The following is a 21,572-nucleotide window of genomic DNA, read 5'->3' as shown; positions in this document are numbered from 1 at the left end:
GGTTTGTAGCGGTGAAGGGAGCAGAGTACAAAGGCGCGGACCCGTTCATATACACAAAAGTTCCAAGTAGTTTCGATGCTCTGGTATTACAAACGCAAATTCCGTCTGTTTTTAACGTCTTAAATTGAAAGAGCCGCCACAAATTGCTCCGTTTTCACTCCTTGTCGACAATCATACAGCACCTGAGGTAACAAACACATCTCGAGCCCCATTGTGCACTCCATTATTCATGCCAACTCAGTGCCTCGCTCTTTACTACTGTGTACCAATCTTGTCGTCCAACTGCAAAACACTGGGCCACAACAAGTTTCCGCGTCTCCATTGCACTGCGGATACAACGAAACGCTCCCCAAACTTGGCACTCACCCACGCAGCCGACTTTTCCGACTTTCCACGACGCTCACGCTAGTGACAGCATTATTTATAGTCCGACGTCGCGCCAAAGCGAATGAGCACATTTCGCCTACGGCTTAGGCCGCCCTCCTAGTGTGGCTGCTCGGTGTCTGCAGGCAGCGAGGGTCTGCAAGCTTCCTGTGTTCGCACCTATGTCACCTGTGCTTGCTTGTCAGAGACAGACTATCGCAAAACGTACAACTCACTCCATGAATTGATTGCTACGGCATCTGTTATCAGCAGTCACAACTAGCAACACCAGTAGCAGCCGACTGCACGCTAAGAATAGGAATGTGCAGTGGGATTTACGTGAACTCGGCGCAAGGCAGATCTTTCCGACATAGGCTTGAGAATCTTACGGGAACACTTGTACTGTTTCTAAATTAAGTGTAGGCGTGGGAGGAGGGTGCTTCCTGCGCACTAATAACAGCACGCTTGTCAATTGTGGATGCTAATCAATCGCTTGTATCTTCCTAGACACATCTGCTGGCTGCGAATTATTCCACTTGCATGGCAAGGTGCGCATGTATGTGTGTTAAAAATTATGGAGGCACTGGGTATTGATCCCAGTACCTCTCGCATACTAACCGAGCGCTCTGCCATTAGAGCTACGCCCTCCCCCCGAAGACTAATAGTGCTACATACAGCCATATAGACGACACAGACCCTTGCACTCCCATTATTCAGCAGACAAACACTACTCTCTATGTATCCGTTAGGGTGTCTTTCAGGTTTCGTGCATTCTGTATCGAATCGTAGTTGGCCACAATGAAAGTGGCACGTATAACGTCGAAAATAGAATTCGGACACCGCTCTGAGTAAGATTAACGTGTTGTCCACTCTCTAGACTTCAATGAGGTTAAGCCGCGATACCTAAGACAGATCTGCACTCGATGACACCTCGATAACAGCCGGTCCCCACACTTACATCTTGCTCTCCTTACGTCAGTATACATCATATCAGTCTGTGACGCTGGCTTTGCAACATCTTGCGTGCCTTTAGGTTCGCCGCGACCAACACTTACCATGCACTGACCACAAAAAATGGAGGCGCCGTGGCTTGAACCCTGGACGTTTCACATGCGAAGCGAACGCTCTACCAACTGAGCTACGCCCCATGCACGACCAAACTGCGCTATTCCCCATTCTTTGGGACTCAGATGCGCACGGACACGATGGTTGGTCGGTTTGTAGCGGTGAAGGGAGCAGAGTATAAAGGCGCGGACCCGTTCATATACACAAAAGTTCCAAGTAGTTTCGATGCTCTGGTATTACAAACGCATATTCCGTCTGTTTTTAACGTCTTAAATTGAAAGAGCCGTCACAAATTGCTCCGGTTTCACTCCTTGTCGACAATCATACAGCACCTGAGGTAACAAACACATCCCGAGCCCCATTGTGCACTCCATTATTCATGCCAACTCAGTGCCTCGCTCTTTACTACTGTGTACCAATCTTGTCGTCCAACTGCAAAACACTGGGCCACAACAAGTTTCCGCGTCTCCATTGCACTGCGGATACTACTAAACGCTCCCCAAACTTGGCACTCACCCTCGCAGCCGACTTTTCCGACTTACCACGACGCTCACGCAACGCTCACGCTGGTGACAGCATTATTTATAGTCCGACGTCGCGCCAAAGCGAATGAGCACATTTCGCCTACGGCTTAGGCCGCCCTCCTAGTGTGGCTGCTCGGTGTCTGCAGGCAGCGAGGGTCTGCAAGCTTCCTGTGTTCGCACCTATGTCACCTGTGCTTGCTTGTCAGAGACAGACTATCGCAAAACATACAACTCACTCCATGAATTGATTGCTACGGCATCTGTTATCAGCAGTCACAACTAGCAACACCAGTAGCAGCCGACTGCACGCTAAGAATAGGAATGTGCAGTGGGATTTACGTGAACTCGGCGCAAGGCAGATCTTTCCGACATAGGCTTGAGAATCTTACGGGAACACTTGTACTGTTTCTAAATTAAGTGTAGGCGTGGGAGGAGGGTGCTTCCTGCTCACTAATAATAGCACGCTTGTCAATTGTGGATGCTAATCAATCGCTTGTATCTTCCTAGACAAATCTGCTGGCTGCGAATTATTCCACTTGCATGGCAAGGTGCGCATGTATGTGTGTTAAAAATTCTGGAGGCACTGGGTATTGATCCCAGTCCCTCTCGCATACTAACCAAGCGCTCTACCATCTGAGCTACGCCCTCCCCCAGAAGACTAATGGTGCTACATACAGCCATATAGACGACACAGACCCTTGCACTCCCATTATTCAGCTGACAAACACTACTCTCTATGTATCCGTTAGGGTGTCTTTCAGGTTTCGTGCATTCTGTATCGAATCGTAGTTGGCCACAATGAAAGTGGCACGTATAACGTCGAAAATAGAATTCGGACACCGCTCTGAGTAAGACCAACGTGTTGTCCACCCTCTAGACTTCAATGAGGTTAAGCCGCGATACCTAAGACAGATCTGCACTCGATGACACCTCGATAACAGCCGGTCCCCACACTTACATCTTGCTCTCCTTACGTCAGTATACATCATATCAGTCTGTGACGCTGGCTTTGCAACATCTTGCGTGCCTTTAGGTTCGCCGCGACCAACACTTACCATGCACTGACCACAAAAAATTGAGGCGCCGTGGCTTGAACCCTGGACCTTTCACATGCGAAGCGAACGCTCTACTAACTGAGCTACGCCCCATGCACGTCCAAACTGCGCTATTCCCCATTCTTTGCGACTCAGATGCGCACGGACACGATGGTTGGTTGGTTTGTAGCGGTGAAGGGAGCAGAGTACAAAGGCGCGGACCCGTTCATATACACAAAAGTTCCAAGTAGTTTCGATGCTCTGGTATTACAAACGCAAATTCCGTCTGTTTTTAACGTCTTAAATTGAAAGAGCCGCCACAAATTGCTCCGTTTTCACTCCTTGTCGACAATCATACAGCACCTGAGGTAACAAACACATCTCGAGCCCCATTGTGCACTCCATTATTCATGCCAACTCAGTGCCTCGCTCTTTACTACTGTGTACCAATCTTGTCGTCCAACTGCAAAACACTGGGCCACAACAAGTTTCCGCGTCTCCATTGCACTGCGGATACAACGAAACGCTCCCCAAACTTGGCACTCACCCACGCAGCCGACTTTTCCGACTTTCCACGACGCTCACGCTAGTGACAGCATTATTTATAGTCCGACGTCGCGCCAAAGCGAATGAGCACATTTCGCCTACGGCTTAGGCCGCCCTCCTAGTGTGGCTGCTCGGTGTCTGCAGGCAGCGAGGGTCTGCAAGCTTCCTGTGTTCGCACCTATGTCACCTGTGCTTGCTTGTCAGAGACAGACTATCGCAAAACGTACAACTCACTCCATGAATTGATTGCTACGGCATCTGTTATCAGCAGTCACAACTAGCAACACCAGTAGCAGCCGACTGCACGCTAAGAATAGGAATGTGCAGTGGGATTTACGTGAACTCGGCGCAAGGCAGATCTTTCCGACATAGGCTTGAGAATCTTACGGGAACACTTGTACTGTTTCTAAATTAAGTGTAGGCGTGGGAGGAGGGTGCTTCCTGCGCACTAATAACAGCACGCTTGTCAATTGTGGATGCTAATCAATCGCTTGTATCTTCCTAGACACATCTGCTGGCTGCGAATTATTCCACTTGCATGGCAAGGTGCGCATGTATGTGTGTTAAAAATTATGGAGGCACTGGGTATTGATCCCAGTACCTCTCGCATACTAACCGAGCGCTCTGCCATTAGAGCTACGCCCTCCCCCCGAAGACTAATAGTGCTACATACAGCCATATAGACGACACAGACCCTTGCACTCCCATTATTCAGCAGACAAACACTACTCTCTATGTATCCGTTAGGGTGTCTTTCAGGTTTCGTGCATTCTGTATCGAATCGTAGTTGGCCACAATGAAAGTGGCACGTATAACGTCGAAAATAGAATTCGGACACCGCTCTGAGTAAGACCAACGTGTTGTCCACTCTCTAGACTATAAATAATGCTGTCACTAGCGTGAGCGTTGCGTGAGCGTCGTGGAAATTCGGAAAAGTCGACTGCGTGGGTGTGTGCCAAGTTTGGGGAGCGTTTCGTAGTATCCGCAGTGCAATGGAGACGCGGAAACTTGTTGTGGCCCAGTGTTTTTCAGTTGGACGACAAGATTGGTACACAGTAGTAAAGAGCGAGGCACTGAGTTGGCATGAATAATGGAGTGCACAATGGGGCTCGAGATGTGTTTGTTACCTCAGGTGCTGTATGATTGTCGACAAGGAGTGAAAACGGAGCAATTTGTGACGGCTCTTTCAATTTAAGACGTTAAAAACAGACGGATTTTGCGTTTGTAATACCAGAGCATCGAAACTACTTGGAACTTTTGTGTATATGAACGGGTCCGCGCCTTTGTACTCTGCTCCCTTCACCGCTACAAACCAACCAACCATCGTGTCCGTGCGCATCTGAGTCGCAAAGAATGGGGAATAGCGCAGTTTGGTCGTGCATGGGGCGTAGCTCAGTTGGTCGTCAGTCGGCTTTCGGCCGTGGTCGCGTGCGGACCGGCTCCGCGCGCCGGACAGCGCACCGTAGTTTGTTTACTTCCGCGTCGCGGTATTTCGTGTTGTGTAGCGTCCATTTCTATTGCACCTCATGGCGCACTGTTACCGCCGAGCGACAGTTAAAGTAACATTCCAAGCCGAACATGCTAGACCACGCGCTTTTGAAATTGAGCAATTCATTCGCGAAGAGCTACGTCTGGACCCTCAGGAAGTGATAGGTATTCATTTCTCTATCACTAGCAGCATCGTCTATATTAAGATGACGACGGAGGAAGCGTGTGCTAACGTAGTTCGACAACACGCACGCGGACTCAAGTTCAAACATTCTGACGGGCATATTGGAGAGGTGACGGTCGATCACGCTGGTTTCGGACTTCGAACAATCCGGGTTTTTGAGCTCCCTTTCGAAGTGCCGCAAGATGTGGTCGTCGAAGCTTTCCGACCCTATGGCAATGTTGTGGGGCACATCGCGGAGAAATGGCAGACATTCACGACATACAACGTGTTGAATGGTGTCCGCCAAATCAAAATCGAACTCTCCAAACATGTACCATCCTATCTGCTGATAGGTGGCGTGCGAGCCATCGTTATGTATGATGGCCAGCCGCGGACTTGTGCCGGTTGCGGACAGGAGGGCCATGTTCGGTCAGAATGTCTCCGCCGACGTTTGCTCCAGGTCCCGACCAGTGACTCAGCTCCCAAAGTGACGGCCGCTTTTTTACCAGATAGCTACGCCACAGCCGTACGCAGCCCCGATGCGTCACTTCAGGAAGCACCTCTTCTCCACCCGGCACTACCCACTGGAAATGACGGTGCTGCCATGGCCTCACCGGCACCATCTCCTCTGACGGCTACGACACCACCAACTCTCCAGAGCTCGATGGACATCGACGCGAATGCGGTGCCTACCTCTGCCTTTCTTCAGACTGGCGCGACCTCGGACATCGAACATCCACATTCTGATTCAGAACAGCACCTCCGAAAGCAATGGTCGCCCAGAAAACGGAAGAAGAGGAGTCAAACGCCATCTGACGACACACTTCTTCATGTGGCATCACAGGCAGTGGAGCTGATACACGACAGTGATCTCCCTTCGAGCGTTCTGACGACAGGAGAGGCTGCTCCTGATGTCCATCTGAAGAACGATCTCACACGAATATGACGGATTCCAAGGAGGGTGCCTCCCTGGACCCCACTACAGCAGCGACGCTACAACTCGCCCTCGAGGAGTGTGACAGTCGCTCACCGTCTGTTCCAGTCTCCTGGGCTGATGATATCGACGAAGGAGCAGTTCGAGATGGTGGTCCTCCCATCAGGCAGTGCCCCATGGAGGTGCCTGACCCACCTTCCAGCCAGTGATTACGACAACGGTGACTACGTCAGATGTTACACGCCAGCCAGACATCTCTGCCGGAACATCTGTGCCAATGGTGGGAGCACGCCCCCAACATTACCGCATAGCGACGATGAATCTGGCCACCATTCGGGCCCCCCATAAACTGGCAATGCTCCGTGAGACCATTTATGCTGCTGATGTCGACATTGCCCTCTTCCAAGAAGTGTTTGTCGCCGATTTCCATGCCCCCACTGGCTACGTGGCACACATCTCCCATGCTTCTGACAACGGTAGTGGAGTTGCCATCCTCCTCCGTTCTGGACTCCCTGCTGAAGATGTAGTGTACCTTGCTAATGCTAGGGGTATGGCTCTCACGCTGTTCGGCGTCCGTATCCTCAATGTATATGCGCCGTCCGGCTCCAGTCGACGTCGTGATCGACACACTTTCTTTGCTGACGAGGTAACGCCGCTGTTTGAGGGTCCCCTAGATGATATGGTCCTCGGTGGCGATTTCAACTCCACGCAAAGGCCTGAAGATCAATTACCGCATCATTCCCCTTGTGCGGCCCTCTCCGTCATCATCGACAGACTCCAGCTTGTTGACACATGGACAAAGGTGCATGGCACCCGTGCAGGTTTCACATATTATACGGCGCATTCATCTAGTCGTCTCGATCGTATATACCTCACACGTTCCCTTGCTGCCGACACTCGACATGCCGAAGTATGGCCTCTGGCTTTCTCTGACCATGACGCCTACATCTGCGATGTCGTCCTCGCCCGCCAACAAGTGTGGCACAGCCGCGGCTTGTGGAAATTCAACGTTTCCCACCTGACTGTCCCTGACTGCCGACGAATCGTTGAGGATGCGTGGGCCCTCTGTCATCGTCGTCGCCCAGCCTACGCATCCACCTTATCGTGGTGGGTATCATGCGCGAAACCAGCTCTGCGCAGGGCGCTGATAGGATATGGCAAAGACTTCAAAGCCTGGCAAGCGAGCACCATGGACTTTTATTATGCAGTCCTTCGTGACTGCACTTCGATGGCCTTCTCTCCTGATCGTCAGATGATAGTGCATCGTGCTAAAGCGCAGATCACTTCCCTCACGCGACGGCGCTTAGAAGGGACTCTTGTCAGATCCTGCACCCGTGACCATATGCCTCATGAAACGCCATCGATGTACCACCTTCTCAGGGAACGCCGACGTCGTCGTCGAACCCTCATCCACGATCTCACAGATGCGGAAGGACGACGACACACTACGCAATGCGACATTGGTCACGCTTTCTATTCTCATTTCCGTCAACTGTTCGCTGCCGTCCCTCATCCCCCGACCTTAATTGAGGAAGTGGCAGCAATGACTGTCAACACCATGCCAGAGGATGTGGCTCAAGAACTTCAGGAACAAGTGACCTCTGATGAAGTCCTAGATGCAATCAAGGTGGGGGCTGCCAACAAGTCCCCTGGACCTGACGGCCTCCCCCTCGACTTTTACAAGTATTTTAGCTACCTTTTGTTACCTGCTTGGACGTCCATCTGTCGTGAATTGATGTCACCCACAACGATGATCCCAGCCACCTTCCTTGATGGGGTCATCATCCTGGTCCCTAAGCCACATGGGCGATCACGGATCTGTGATTACCGGCCCATCACTCTACTCAACAGTGACATGAAAATTTTCACCCGTTTGTTGGCCTCACGCCTCAAGAAGGCAGCAAGATCCGTAACCTCCCTTGATCAGACTTCGTTGGGCGGTGACAACAACATCCATACGGCCCTTTGCCGTTATAGGGACATGATTGCGCTCGCGCGCTCGCGACATTTACCTGGCGCATTGGCATCGCTTGACTTCCGTCAAGCTTTCGACCGTGTCGACCATACTTTTCTGAAATCGGTCCTCCAACACATGGGTTTTCCGGTTCGTACAATCACCGTGGTAATGCGGCTCTTGAGCGGCGCAACTTCAAGAATACTCTGTAATGGTCGCCTCACCGCGCCTCTAGCGATCGAGCGCTCTGTCCGACAGGGATGCCCACTTTCCACGATACTGTATGCTTTGGCATTAGAGCCCCTCCTACAGGGGCTTCGCCAACGCCTGGTGAGCCTGACATTGCATGGGCACCGCTTCTGTTGTACAGCCTATGCTGACGATCTAGTCCTCTACCTCCGCAATGAAGACGATGTTCGCGCTGCTCTGACTTGGGTGACGACTTATGGGGAGGCATCGGGCAGTTCTCTTAACATTTCCAAATCGAAGGTTCTGCTCATTGGTGAGGGTCTACCAGAAAGATCTGTCGCTCCTCTAAGTGTGGCCACCAGCGTCCGCTGTTTGGGCATTGATTTTATGAATGACCTCCGTCGCTCAGCGGCAACCAACGGTCGACGTCTCCTACAAACGATCAGGGCTAGCCTTGTGGAACACCGGCTTCGATCCCTCGACATTATACAGCGCGCGCAATACGTGAATGTTTATCACGCCTCACGCATCCCCCATGTGGCACAAGTGTTCCCGGTTCCGATTACCCTCGCACGTCGTATGTTGATGGCGATGGGATCCTTTGTCTGTGCCGGGATGTTATTTAAAGTTCAATATTCCTCCCTTGCCCTCCCGCGGGAGCGTGGTGGAGTGGGCTTATTCCATGTGCCAGACAGAGTTACCGCACTTTTTGTTAGCTCCCAACTGAAAGTCTGGCGTCGCTGCCCGACGAGCCTGACCGGACTGCTTTTGCGTGAATACGCACCAGTCTCCATGTCAGCCCCGGTCATGTTATCCGACATTCCACCCCCCTTTTATCACTTTCGGTACTTCTTCTTTGAAATCAGTTACATTCTGCACTCCTTACCCCTTCTCTGTATACTCCAGACAAAGACTGTATACGACACCTTACAAATGTGTCAAACCCCCAACCCCATTGAACACAAGTTTCCCCAGATCATATGGCGCCGTGTGTGGAAAGCAGTGCATGCTGGCTACCTCGACACCAGCGTTCAGTCCACCTGGTATATCACCGTCAATGGCAAACAGGTCAACCAGTCTCGTTTGCACCGCATCCGCCTTGCCGACACACCACTCTGTGTTCACTGTGGTGTAGAGGACACGGACGCTCATCGGTTCTCATGTGGTCCGTCTGCTGACGTCTGGAGGCTCGCGCAGCGTATCCTGGCTTTCCTCACCCGACAGCCGCCTGCTCAGATTATTTTCCTGACGCTTCTATTCCCGGATGTGATTCATTACCCCACAACAAAAACTAATGCCGTGAATTGGATACGCGGTCATACAGTCCGCTACCTTTTTGGGCCCGATGAGAAATCAGAACTAGGTTATTGGACGTACCTTAACGATCGACATTGTGCACTTGTTCGCAACCCCAGATACAAGCAGTTCTTTTCCAATTTTCTACGGAGCGCCTTTCATGACCCGCCTTCCAGCTGGAACGTCCAAGCCATGAGATGCTGATGCTTTTTTGCCGATATGATGTTCTGAACGTACTACACACGGAATCCCCACTAAAATTTTGAGAAGACACGTTTGGATGTTCCGCCAATCAGACGGCGCAAGCGACTCCTAGAATTCTGGTGCAACGACTGCCATAATACAAAAAAAAAATGAATAAATAAAAACATACATACAAAAAAAACAAAGAAAAATAAAGAAAACAAAAATGCAATACAATAAACTAAAAAAAAAGTTCCTGTTCACAACAAATTTCATTTTTTTATCGCTACTCTCTATGTTTCTTCCCCCCTACTTTCTTCCTTTCCCACACCTTTGCAGTAATAGGTTAGTTGTTAAAAAAAAAAAAAAAAAAAAAAAAAGTTGGTAGAGCGTTCGCTTCGCATGTGAAAGGTCCAGGGTTCAAGCCACGGCGCCTCCATTTTTTGTGGTCAGTGCATGGTAAGTGTTGGTCGCGGCGAACCTAAAGGCACGCAAGATGTTGCAAAGCCAGCGTCACAGACTGATATGATGTATACTGACGTAAGGAGAGCAAGATGTAAGTGTGGCGACCGGCTGTTATCGAGGTGTCATCGAGTGCAGATCTGTCTTAGGTATCGCGGCTTAACCTCATTGAAGTCTAGAGAGTGGACAACACGTTGGTCTTTCTCAGAGCGGTGTCCGAATTCTATTTTCGACGTTATACGTGCCACTTTCATTGTGGCCAACTACGATTCGATACAGAATGCACGAAACCTGAAAGACACCCTAACGGATACATAGAGAGTAGTGTTTGTCTGCTGAATAATGGGAGTGCAAGGGTCTGTGTCGTCAATATGGCTGTATGTAGCACCATTAGTCTTCGGGGGGGGGGGGGGGGAGAGGCGGGGCGAGTGTAGCTCAGATGGTAGAGCGCTCGGTTAGTATGCGAAAGGTTCTGGGATCAATACCCAGTGCCTCCAGAATTTTTAACACACATACATGCGCACCTTGCCATGCAAGTGGAATCATTCGCAGCCAGCAGATGTGTCTAGGAAGATACAAGCGATTGATTAGCATCCACAATTGACAAGCGTGCTGTTATTAGTGCGCAGGAAGCACCCTCCCCCCAAGCCTACACTTAATTTAGAAACAGTACAAGTGTTCCCGTAAGATTCTCAAGCCTATGTCGGAAAGATCTGCCTTGAGCCGAGTTCACGTAAATCCCACTGCACATTCCTATTCTTTGCGTGCAGTCGGCTGCTACTGGTGTTGCTAGTTGTGACTGCTGATAACAGATGCCGTAGCAATCAATTCATGGAGTGAGTTGTATGTTTTGCGATAGTCTGTCTCTGACAAGCAAGCACAGGTGACATAGGTGCGAACACAGGAAGCTTGCAGACCCTCGCTGCCTGCAGACACCGAGCAGCCACACTAGGAGGGCGGCCTAAGCCGTAGGCGAAATGTGCTCATTCGCTTTGGCGCGACGTCGAACTATAAATAACGCTGTCACTAGCGTGAGCGTTGCGTGAGCGTCGTGGAAAGTCGGAAAAGTCGGCTGCGTGGGTGAGTGCCAAGTTTGGGGAGCGTTTCGTAGTATCCGCAGTGCAATGGAGACGCGGAAACTTGTTGTGGCCCAGTGTTTTGCAGTTGGACGATAAGTTTGGTACACAGTAGTAAAGAGCGAGGCACTGAGTTGGCATGAATAATGGAGTGCACAATGGGGCTCGAGATGTGTTTGTTACCTCAGGTGCTGTATGATTGTCGACAAGGAGTGAAAACGGAGCAATTTGTGACGGCTCTTTCAATTTAAGACGTTAAAAACAGACGGAATTTGCGTTTGTAATACCAGAGCATCGAAACTACTTGGAACTTTTGTGTATATGAACGGGTCCGCGCCTTTGTACTCTGCTCCCTTCACCGCTACAAACCAACCAACCATCGTGTCCGTGCGCATCTGAGTCGCAAAGAATGGGGAATAGCGCAGTTTGGTCGTGCATGGGGCGTAGCTCAGTTGGTAGAGCGTTCGCTTCGCATGTGAAAGGTCCATGGTTCAAGCCACGGCGCCTCCATTTTTTGTGGTCAGTGCATGGTAAGTGTTGGTCGCGGCGAACCTAAAGGCACGCAAGATGTTGCAAAGCCAGCGTCACAGACTGATATGATGTATGCTGACGTAAGGAGAGCAAGATGTAAGTGTGGGGACCGGCTGTTATCGAGGTGTCATCGAGTGCAGATCTGTCTTAGGTATCGCGGCTTAACCTCATTGAAGTCTAGAGAGTGGACAACACGTTGGTCTTACTCAGAGCGGTGTCCGAATTCTATTTTCGACGTTATACGTGCCACTTTCATTGTAGCCAACTACGATTCGATACAGAATGCACGAAACCTGAAAGACACCCTAACGGATACAAGAGAGTAGTGTTTGTCTGCTGAATAATGGGAGTGCAAGGGTCTGTGTCGTCTATATGGCTGTATGTAGCACTATTAGCCTTCGGGGGGAGGGCGTAGCTCAGATGGTAGAGCGCTCGGTTAGTATGAGAGAGGTACTGGGATCAATACCCAGTGCTTCCAGAATTTTTAACACACATACATGCGCACCTTGCCATGCAAGTGGAATAATTCGCAGCCAGCAGATGTGTCTAGGAAGATACAAGCGATTGATTAGCATCCACAATTGACAAGCGTGCTGTTATTAGTGCGCAGGAAGCACCCTCCCCCCAAGCCTACACTTAATTTAGAAACAGTACAAGTGTTCCCGTAAGATTCTCAAGCCTATGTCGGAAAGATCTGCCTTGCGCCGAGTTCACGTAAATCCCACTGCACATTCCTATTCTTTGCGTGCAGTCGGCTGCTACTGGTGTTGCTAGTTGTGACTGCTGATAACAGATGCCGTAGCAATCAATTCATGGAGTGAGTTGTATGTTTTGCGATAGCCTGTCTCTGACAAGCAAGCACAGGTGACGTAGGTGCGAACACAGGAAGCTTGCAGACCCTCGCTGCCTGCAGACACCGAGCAGCCTAAGCCGTAGGCGAAATGTGCTCATTCGCTTTGGCGCGACGTCGAACTATAAATAATGCTGTCACTAGCGTGAGCGTCGTGGAAAGTCGGAAAAGTCGGCTGTGTGGGTGAGTGCCAAGTTTGGGGAGCGTTTCGTAGTATCCGCAGTGCAATGGAGACGCGGAAACTTGTTGTGGCCCAGTGTTTTGCAGTTGGACAACAAGATTGGTACACAGTAGTAAAGAGCGAGGCACTGAGTTGGCATGAATAATGGAGTGCACAATGGGGCTCGAGATGTGTTTGTTACCTCAGGTGCTGTATGATTGTCGACAAGGAGTGAAAACGGAGCAATTTGTGACGGCTCTTTCAATTTAAGACGTTAAAAACAGACGGAATTTGCGTTTGTAATACCAGAGCATCGAAACTACTTGGAACTTTTGTGTATATGAACGGGTCCGCGCCTTTGTACTCTGCTCCCTTCACCGCTACAAACCAACCAACCATCGTGTCCGTGCGCATCTGAGTCGCAAACAATGGGGAATAGCGCAGTTTGGTCGTGCATGGGGCGTAGCTCAGTTGGTAGAGCGTTCGCTACGCATGTGAAAGGTCCATGGTTCAAGCCACGGCGCCTCCATTTTTTGTGGTCAGTGCATGGTAAGTGTTGGTCGCGGCGAACCTAAAGGCACGCAAGATGTTGCAAAGCCAGCGTCACAGACTGATATGATGTATACTGACGTAAGGAGAGCAAGATGTAAGTGTGGGGACCGGCTGTTATCGAGGTGTCATCGAGTGCAGATCTGTCTTAGGTATCGCGGCTTAACCTCATTGAAGTCTAGAGAGTGGACAACACGTTGGTCTTACTCAGAGCGGTGTCCGAATTCTATTTTCGACGTTATACGTGCCACTTTCATTGTGGCCAACTACGATTCGATACAGAATGCACGAAACCTGAAAGACACCCTAACGGATACATAGAGAGTAGTGTTTGTCTGCTGAATAATGGGAGTGCAAGGGTCTGTGTCGTCTATATGGCTGTATGTAGCACTATTAGCCTTCGGGGGGAGGGCGTAGCTCAGATGGTAGAGCGCTCGGTTAGTATGAGAGAGGTACTGGGATCAATACCCAGTGCCTCCAGAATTTTTAACACACATACATGCGCACCTTGCCATGCAAGTGGAATAATTCGCAGCCAGCAGATGTGTCTAGGAAGATACAAGCGATTGATTAGCATCCACAATTGACAAGCGTGCTGTTATTAGTGCGCAGGAAGCACCCTCCCCCCAAGCCTACACTTAATTTAGAAACAGTACAAGTGTTCCCGTAAGATTCTCAAGCCTATGTCGGAAAGATCTGCCTTGCGCCGAGTTCACGTAAATCCCACTGCACATTCCTATTCTTTGCGTGCAGTCGGCTGCTACTGGTGTTGCTAGTTGTGACTGCTGATAACAGATGCCGTAGCAATCAATTCATGGAGTGAGTTGTATGTTTTGCGATAGCCTGTCTCTGACAAGCAAGCACAGGTGACGTAGGTGCGAACACAGGAAGCTTGCAGACCCTCGCTGCCTGCAGACACCGAGCAGCCTAAGCCGTAGGCGAAATGTGCTCATTCGCTTTGGCGCGACGTCGAACTATAAATAATGCTGTCACTAGCGTGAGCGTCGTGGAAAGTCGGAAAAGTCGGCTGTGTGGGTGAGAGCCAAGTTTGGGGAGCGTTTCGTAGTATCCGCAGTGCAATGGAGACGCGGAAACTTGTTGTGGCCCAGTGTTTTGCAGTTGGACAACAAGATTGGTACACAGTAGTAAAGAGCGAGGCACTGAGTTGGCATGAATAATGGAGTGCACAATGGGGCTCGAGATGTGTTTGTTACCTCAGGTGCTGTATGATTGTCGACAAGGAGTGAAAACGGAGCAATTTGTGACGGCTCTTTCAATTTAAGACGTTAAAAACAGACGGAATTTGCGTTTGTAATACCAGAGCATCGAAACTACTTGGAACTTTTGTGTATATGAACGGGTCCGCGCCTTTGTACTCTGCTCCCTTCACCGCTACAAACCAACCAACCATCGTGTCCGTGCGCATCTGAGTCGCAAAGAATGGGGAATAGCGCAGTTTGGTAGTGCATGGGGCGTAGCTCAGTTGGTAGAGCGTTCGCTTCGCATGTGAAAGGTCCACGGTTCAAGCCACGGCGCCTCCACTTTTTGTGGTCAGTGCATGGTAAGTGTTGGTCGCGGCGAACCTAAAGGCACGCAAGATGTTGCAAAGCCAGCGTCACAGACTGATATGATGTATACTGACGTAAGGAGAGCAAGATGTAAGTGTGGGGACCGGCTGTTATCGAGGTGTCATCGAGTGCAGATCTGTCTTAGGTATCGCGGCTTAACCTCATTGAAGTCTAGAGAGTGGACAACACGTTGGTCTTACTCAGAGCGGTGTCCGAATTCTATTTTCGACGTTATACGTGCCACTTTCATTGTGGCCAACTACGATTCGATACAGAATGCACGAAACCTGAAAGACACCCTAACGGATACATAGAGAGTAGTGTTTGTCTGCTGAATAATGGGAGTGCAAGGGTCTGTGTCGTCTATATGGCTGTATGTAGCACCATTAGTCTTCGGGGGGTGGGCGTAGCTCAGCTGGTAGAGCGCTCGGTTAGTATGCGAGAGGTACTGGGATCAATACCCAGTGCCTCCAGATTTTTTTAACACACATACATGCGCACCTTGCCATGCAAGTGGAATAATTCGCAGCCAGCAGATGTGTCTAGGAAGATACAAGCGATTGATTAGCATCCACAATTGACAAGCGTGCTGTTATTAGTGCGCAGGAAGCACCGTCCCCCCAAGCCTACACTTAATTTAGAAACAGTACAAGTGTTCCCGTAAGATTCTCAAGCCTATGTCGGAAAGATCTGCCTTGCGCCGAGTTCACGTAAATCCCACTGCACATTCCTATTCTTTGCGTGCAGTCGGCTTCTACTGGTGTTGCTAGTTGTGACTGCTGATAACAGATGCCGTAGCAATCAATTCATGGAGTGAGTTGTATGTTTTGCGATAGCCTGTCTCTGACAAGCAAGCACAGGTGACATAGGTGCGAACACAGGAAGCTTGCAGACCCTCGCTGCCTGCAGACACCGAGCAGCCACACTAGGAGGGCGGCCTAAGCCGTAGGCGAAATGTGCTCATTCGCTTTGGCGCGACGTCGAAATATAAATAATGCTGTCACTAGCGTGAGCGTCGTGGAAAGTCGGAAAAGTCGGCTGCGTGGGTGAGTGCCAAGTTTGGATAGCGTTTCGTAGTATCCGCAGTGCAATGGAGACGCGGAAACTTGTTGTGGCCCAGTGTTTTGCAGTTGGACGACAAGATTGGTACACAGTAGTAAAGAGCGAGGCACTGAGTTGGCATGAATAATGGAGTGCACAATGGGGCTCGAGATGTGTTTGTTACCTCAGGTGCTGTATGATTGTCGACAAGGAGTGAAAACGGAGCAATTTGTGACGGCTCTTTCAATTTAAGACGTTAAAAACAGACGGAATTTGCGTTTGTAATACCAGAGCATCGAAACTACTTGGAACTTTTGTGTATATGAACGGGTCCGCGCCTTTGTACTCTGCTCCCTTCACCGCTACAAACCAACCAACCATCGTGTCCGTGCGCATCTGAGTCGCAAAGAATGGGGAATAGCGCAGTTTGGTCGTGCATGGGGCGTAGCTCAGTTGGTAGAGCGTTCGCTTTGCATGTGAAAGGTCCAGGGTTCAACCCATGGCGCCTCCATTTTTAGTGGTCAGTGCATGGTAAGTGTTGGTCGCGGCGAACCTAAAGGCACGCAAGATGTTGCAAAGCCAGCGTCACAGACTGATATGATGTATACTGACGTAAGGAGAGCAAGATGTAAGTGTGGGGACCGGCTGTTATCGAGGTGTCATCGAGTGCAGATCTGTCTTAGGTATCACGGCTTAACCTCATTGAAGTCTAGAGAGTGGACAACACGTTGGTCTTACTCAGAGCGGTGTCTGAATTCTATTTTCGACGTTAAACGTGCAACTTTCATTGTGGCCAACTACGATTCGATACAGAGTTCACGAAACCTGAAAGACACCCTAATGGATACATAGAGAGTAGTGTTTGTCTGCTGAATAATGGGAGTGCAAGGGTCTGTGTCGTCTATATGGCTGTATGTAGCACCATTAGTCTTCGGGGGCGGGCGTAGCTCAGATGGTAGAGCGCTCGGTTAGCATGCGAGAGGTACTGGGATCAATACCCAGTGCCTCCAGAATTTTTAACACACATACATGCGCACCTTGCCATGCAAGTGGAATAATTCGCAGCCAGCAGATGTGTCTAGGAAGATACAAGCGATTGATTAGCATCCACAATTGACAAGCGTGCTGTTATTAGTGCGCAGGAAGCACCCTCCCCCCAAGCCTACACTTAATTTAGAAACAGTACAAGTGTTCCCGTAAGATTCTCAAGCCTATGTCGGAAAGATCTGCCTTGCGCCGAGTTCACTTAAATCCCACTGCACATTCCTATTCTTTGCGTGCAGTCGTCTGCTACTGGTGTTGCTAGTTGTGACTGCTGATAACAGATGCCGTAGCAATCAATTCATGGAGTGAGTTGTATGTTTTGCGATAGTCTGTCTCTGACAAGCAAGCACAGGTGACATAGGAGCGAACACAGGAAGCTTGCAGACCCTCGCTGCCTGCAGACACCGAGCAGCCACACTAGGAGGGCGGCCTAAGCCGTAGGCGAAATGTGTTCATTCGCTTTGGCGCGACGTCGAACTATAAATAATGCTGTCACTAGCGTGAGCGTCGTGGAAAGTCGGAAAAGTCGGCTGCGTGGGTGAGTGCCAAGTTTGGGGAGCGTTTCGTAGTATCCGCAGTGCAATGGAGACGCGGAAACTTGTTGTGGCCCAGTGTTTTGCAGTTGGACGACAAGATTGGTACACAGTAGTAAAGAGCGGGGCACTGAGTTGGCATGAATAATGGAGTGCACAATGGGGCTCGAGATGTGTTTGTTACCTCAGGTGCTGTATGATTGTCGACAAGGAGTGAAAACGGAGCAATTTGTGACGGCTCTTTCAATTTAAGACGTTAAAAACAGACGGAATTTGCGTTTGTAATACCAGAGCATCGAAACTACTTGGAACTTTTGTGTATATGAACGGGTCCGCGCCTTTGTACTCTGCTCCCTTCACCGCTACAAACCAACCAACCATCGTGTCCGTGCGCATCTGAGTCGCAAAGAATGGGGAATAGCGCAGTTTGGTCGTGCATGGGGCGTAGCTCAGTTGGTAGAGCGTTCGCTTCGCATGTGAAAGGTCCAGGGTTCAAAGCCACGGCGCCTCCATTTTTTGTGGTCAGTGCATGGTAAGTGTTGGTCGCGGCGAACCTAAAGGCACGCAAGATGTTGCAAAGCCAGCGTCACAGACTGATATGATGTATACTGACGTAAGGAGAGCAAGATGTAAGTGTGGGGACCGGCTGTTATCGAGGTGTCATCGAGTGCAGATCTGTCTTATGTATCGCGGCTTAACCTCATTGAAGTCTAGAGAGTGGACAACACGTTGGTCTTACTCAGAGCGGTGTCTGAATTCTATTTTCGACGTTAAACGTGCAACTTTCATTGTGGCCAACTACGATTCGATACAGAGTGCACGAAACCTGAAAGACACCTTAACGGATACATAGAGAGTAGTGTTTGTCTGCTGAATAATGGGAGTGCAAGGGTCTGTGTCGTCTATATGGCTGTATGTAGCACCATTAGTCTTCGGGGGCGGGCGTAGCTCAGATGGTAGAGCGCTCGGATAGTATGCGAGAGGTACTGGGATCAATACCCAGTGCCTCCAGAATTTTTAACACACATACATGCGCACCTTGCCATGCAAGTGGAATAATTCGCAGCCAGCAGATGTGTCTAGGAAGATACAAGCGATTGATTAGCATCCACAATTGACAAGCGTGCTGTTATTAGTGCGCAGGAAGCACCCTCCTCCCACGCCTACACTTAATTTAGAAACAGTACAAGTGTTCCCGTAAGATTCTCAAGCCTATGTCGGAAAGATCTGCCTTGCGCCGAGTTCACTTAAATCCCACTGCACATTCCTATTCTTTGCGTGCAGTCGTCTGCTACTGGTGTTGCTAGTTGTGACTGCTGATAACAGATGCCGTAGCAATCAATTCATGGAGTGAGTTGTATGTTTTGCGATAGTCTGTCTCTGACAAGCAAGCACAGGTGACATAGGTGCGAACACAGGAAGCTTGCAGACCCTCGCTGCCTGCAGACACCGAGCAGCCACACTAGGAGGGCGGCCTAAGCCGTAGGCGAAATGTGTTCATTCGCTTTGGCGCGACGTCGAACTATAAATAATGCTGTCACTAGCGTGAGCGTCGTGGAAAGTCGGAAAAGTCGGCTGCGTGGGTGAGTGCCAAGTTTGGGGAGCGTTTCGTAGTATCCGCAGTGCAATGGAGACGCGGAAACTTGTTGTGGCCCAGTGTTTTGCAGTTGGACGACAAGATTGGTACACAGTAGTAAAGAGCGAGGCACTGAGTTGGCATGAATAACGGAGTGCACAATGGGGCTCGAGATGTGTTTGTTACCTCAGGTGCTGTATGATTGTCGACAAGGAGTGAAAACGGAGCAATTCGTGACGGCTCTTTCAATTTAAGACGTTAAAAACAGACGGAATTTGCGTTTGTAATACCAGAGCATCGAAACTACTTGGAACTTTTGTGTATATGAACGGGTCCGCGCCTTTGTACTCTGCTCCCTTCACCGCTACAAACCAACCAACCATCGTGTCCGTGCGCATCTGAGTCGCAAAGAATGGGGAATAGCGCAGTTTGGTCGTGCATGGGGCGTAGCTCAGTTGGTAGAGCGTTCGCTTCGCATGTGAAAGGTCCAGGGTTCAAAGCCACGGCGCCTCCATTTTTTGTGGTCAGTGCATGGTAAGTCTTGGTCGCGGCGAACCTAAAGGCACGCAAGATGTTGCAAAGCCAGCGTCACAGACTGATATGATGTATACTGACGTAAGGAGAGCAAGATGTAAGTGTGGGGACCGGCTGTTATCGAGGTGTCATCGAGTGCAGATCTGTCTTAGGTATCGCGGCTTAACCTCATTGAAGTCTAGAGAGTGGACAACACGTTGGTCTTACTCAGAGCGGTGTCCGAATTCTATTTTCGACGTTATACGTGCCACTTTCATTGTGGCCAACTACGACTCGATACAGAATGCACGAAACCTGAAAGACACCCTAACGGATACATAGAGAGTAGTGTTTGTCTGCTGAATAATGGGAGTGCAAGGGTCTGTGTCGTCTATATGGCTGTATGTAGCACCATTAGTCTTCGGGGAGGAGGGGGAGGGGGGGGGCAGGCGTAGCTCAGAAGGTAGAGCGCTCGGTTAGTATGCGAGAGGTACTGGGATCAATACCCAGTGCCTCCATAATTTTTAACACACATACATGCGCACCTTGCCATGCAAGGAGAATAATTCGCAGCCAGCACATGTGTCTAGGAAGATACAAGCGATTGATTAGCATCCACAATTGACAAGCGTGCTGTTATTAGTGCGCAGGAAGTACCCTCCCCCCAAGCCTACACTTAATTTAGAAACAGTACAAGTGTTCCCGTAAGATTCTCAAGCCTATGTCGGAAAGATCTGCCTTGCGCCGAGTTCACGTAAATCCCACTGCACATTCCTATTCTTTGCGTGCAGTCGTCTGCTACTGGTGTTGCCAGTTGTGACTGCTGATAACAGATGCCGTAGCAATCAATTCATGGAGTGAGTTGTATGTTTTGCGATAGTCTGTCTCTGACAAGCAAGCACAGGTGATATAGGTGCGAACACAGGAAGCTTGCAGACCCTCGCTGCCTGCAGACACCGAGCAGCCACACTAGGAGGGCGGCCTAAGCCGTAGGCGAAATGTGCTCATTCGCTTTGGCGCGACGTCGAACTATAAATAATGCTGTCACTAGCGTGAGCGTCGTGGAAAGTCGGAAAAGTCGGCTGCGTGGGTTAGTGCCAAGTTTGGGGAGCGTTTCGTAGTATCCGCAGTGCAATGGAGACGCGGAAACTTGTTGTGGCCCAGTGTTTTGCAGTTGGACGACAAGATTGGTACACAGTAGTATAGAGCGAGGCACTGAGTTGGCATGAATAATGGAGTGCACAATGGGGCTCGAGATGTGTTTGTTACCTCAGGTGCTGTATGATTGTCGACAAGGAGTGAAAACGGAGCAATTTGTGACGGCTCTTTCAATTTAAGACGTTAAAAACAGACGGAATTTGCGTTTGTAATACCAGAGCATCGAAACTACTTGGAACTTTTGTGTATATGAACGGGTCCGCGCCCTTGTACTCTGCTCCCTTCACCGCTACAAACCAACCAACAATCGTGTCCGTGCGCATCTGAGTCGCAAAGAATGGGGAATAGCGCAGCTTGGTCGTGCATGGGGCGTAGCTCAGTTGGTAGAGCGTTCGCTTCGCATGTGAAAGGTCCAGGGTTCAAGCCACGGCGCCTCCATTTTTAGTGGTCAGTGCATGGTAAGTGTTGGTCGCGGCGAACCTAAAGGCACGCAAGATGTTGCAAAGCCAGCGTCACAGACTGATATGATGTATACTGACGTAAGGAGAGCAAGATGTAAGTGTGGGGACCGGCTGTTATCGAGGTGTCATCGAGTGCAGATCTGTCTTAGGTATCGCGGCTTAACCTCATTGAAGTCTAGAGAGTGGACAACACGTTGGTCTTACTCAGAGCGGTGTCCGAATTCTATTTTCGACGTTATACGTGCCACTTTCATTGTGGCCAACTACGACTCGATACAGAATGCACGAAACCTGAAAGACACCCTAACGGA

The 21,572-nt window shown here is 50.0% G+C and overlaps 1 non-coding gene across 1 annotated transcript; it reads right to left on the bottom strand.

Moving 5' to 3' along the window:
- Positions 1–3,027: 3,027 nt before the first annotated feature.
- Positions 3,028–3,100, bottom strand: Trnaa-cgc (transfer RNA alanine (anticodon CGC)). The gene has a single exon. It is a non-coding gene; the product is annotated as a tRNA-Ala (tRNA).
- Positions 3,101–21,572: the final 18,472 nt, after the last annotated feature.

The sequence above is a fragment of the Schistocerca gregaria genome, chromosome 9 (genome assembly GCF_023897955.1).
Source record: "Schistocerca gregaria isolate iqSchGreg1 chromosome 9, iqSchGreg1.2, whole genome shotgun sequence".
In the NCBI taxonomy this organism is placed as follows: domain Eukaryota; kingdom Metazoa; phylum Arthropoda; class Insecta; order Orthoptera; family Acrididae; genus Schistocerca; species Schistocerca gregaria.
This window is presented reverse-complemented; position numbering and strand designations above follow the sequence as displayed.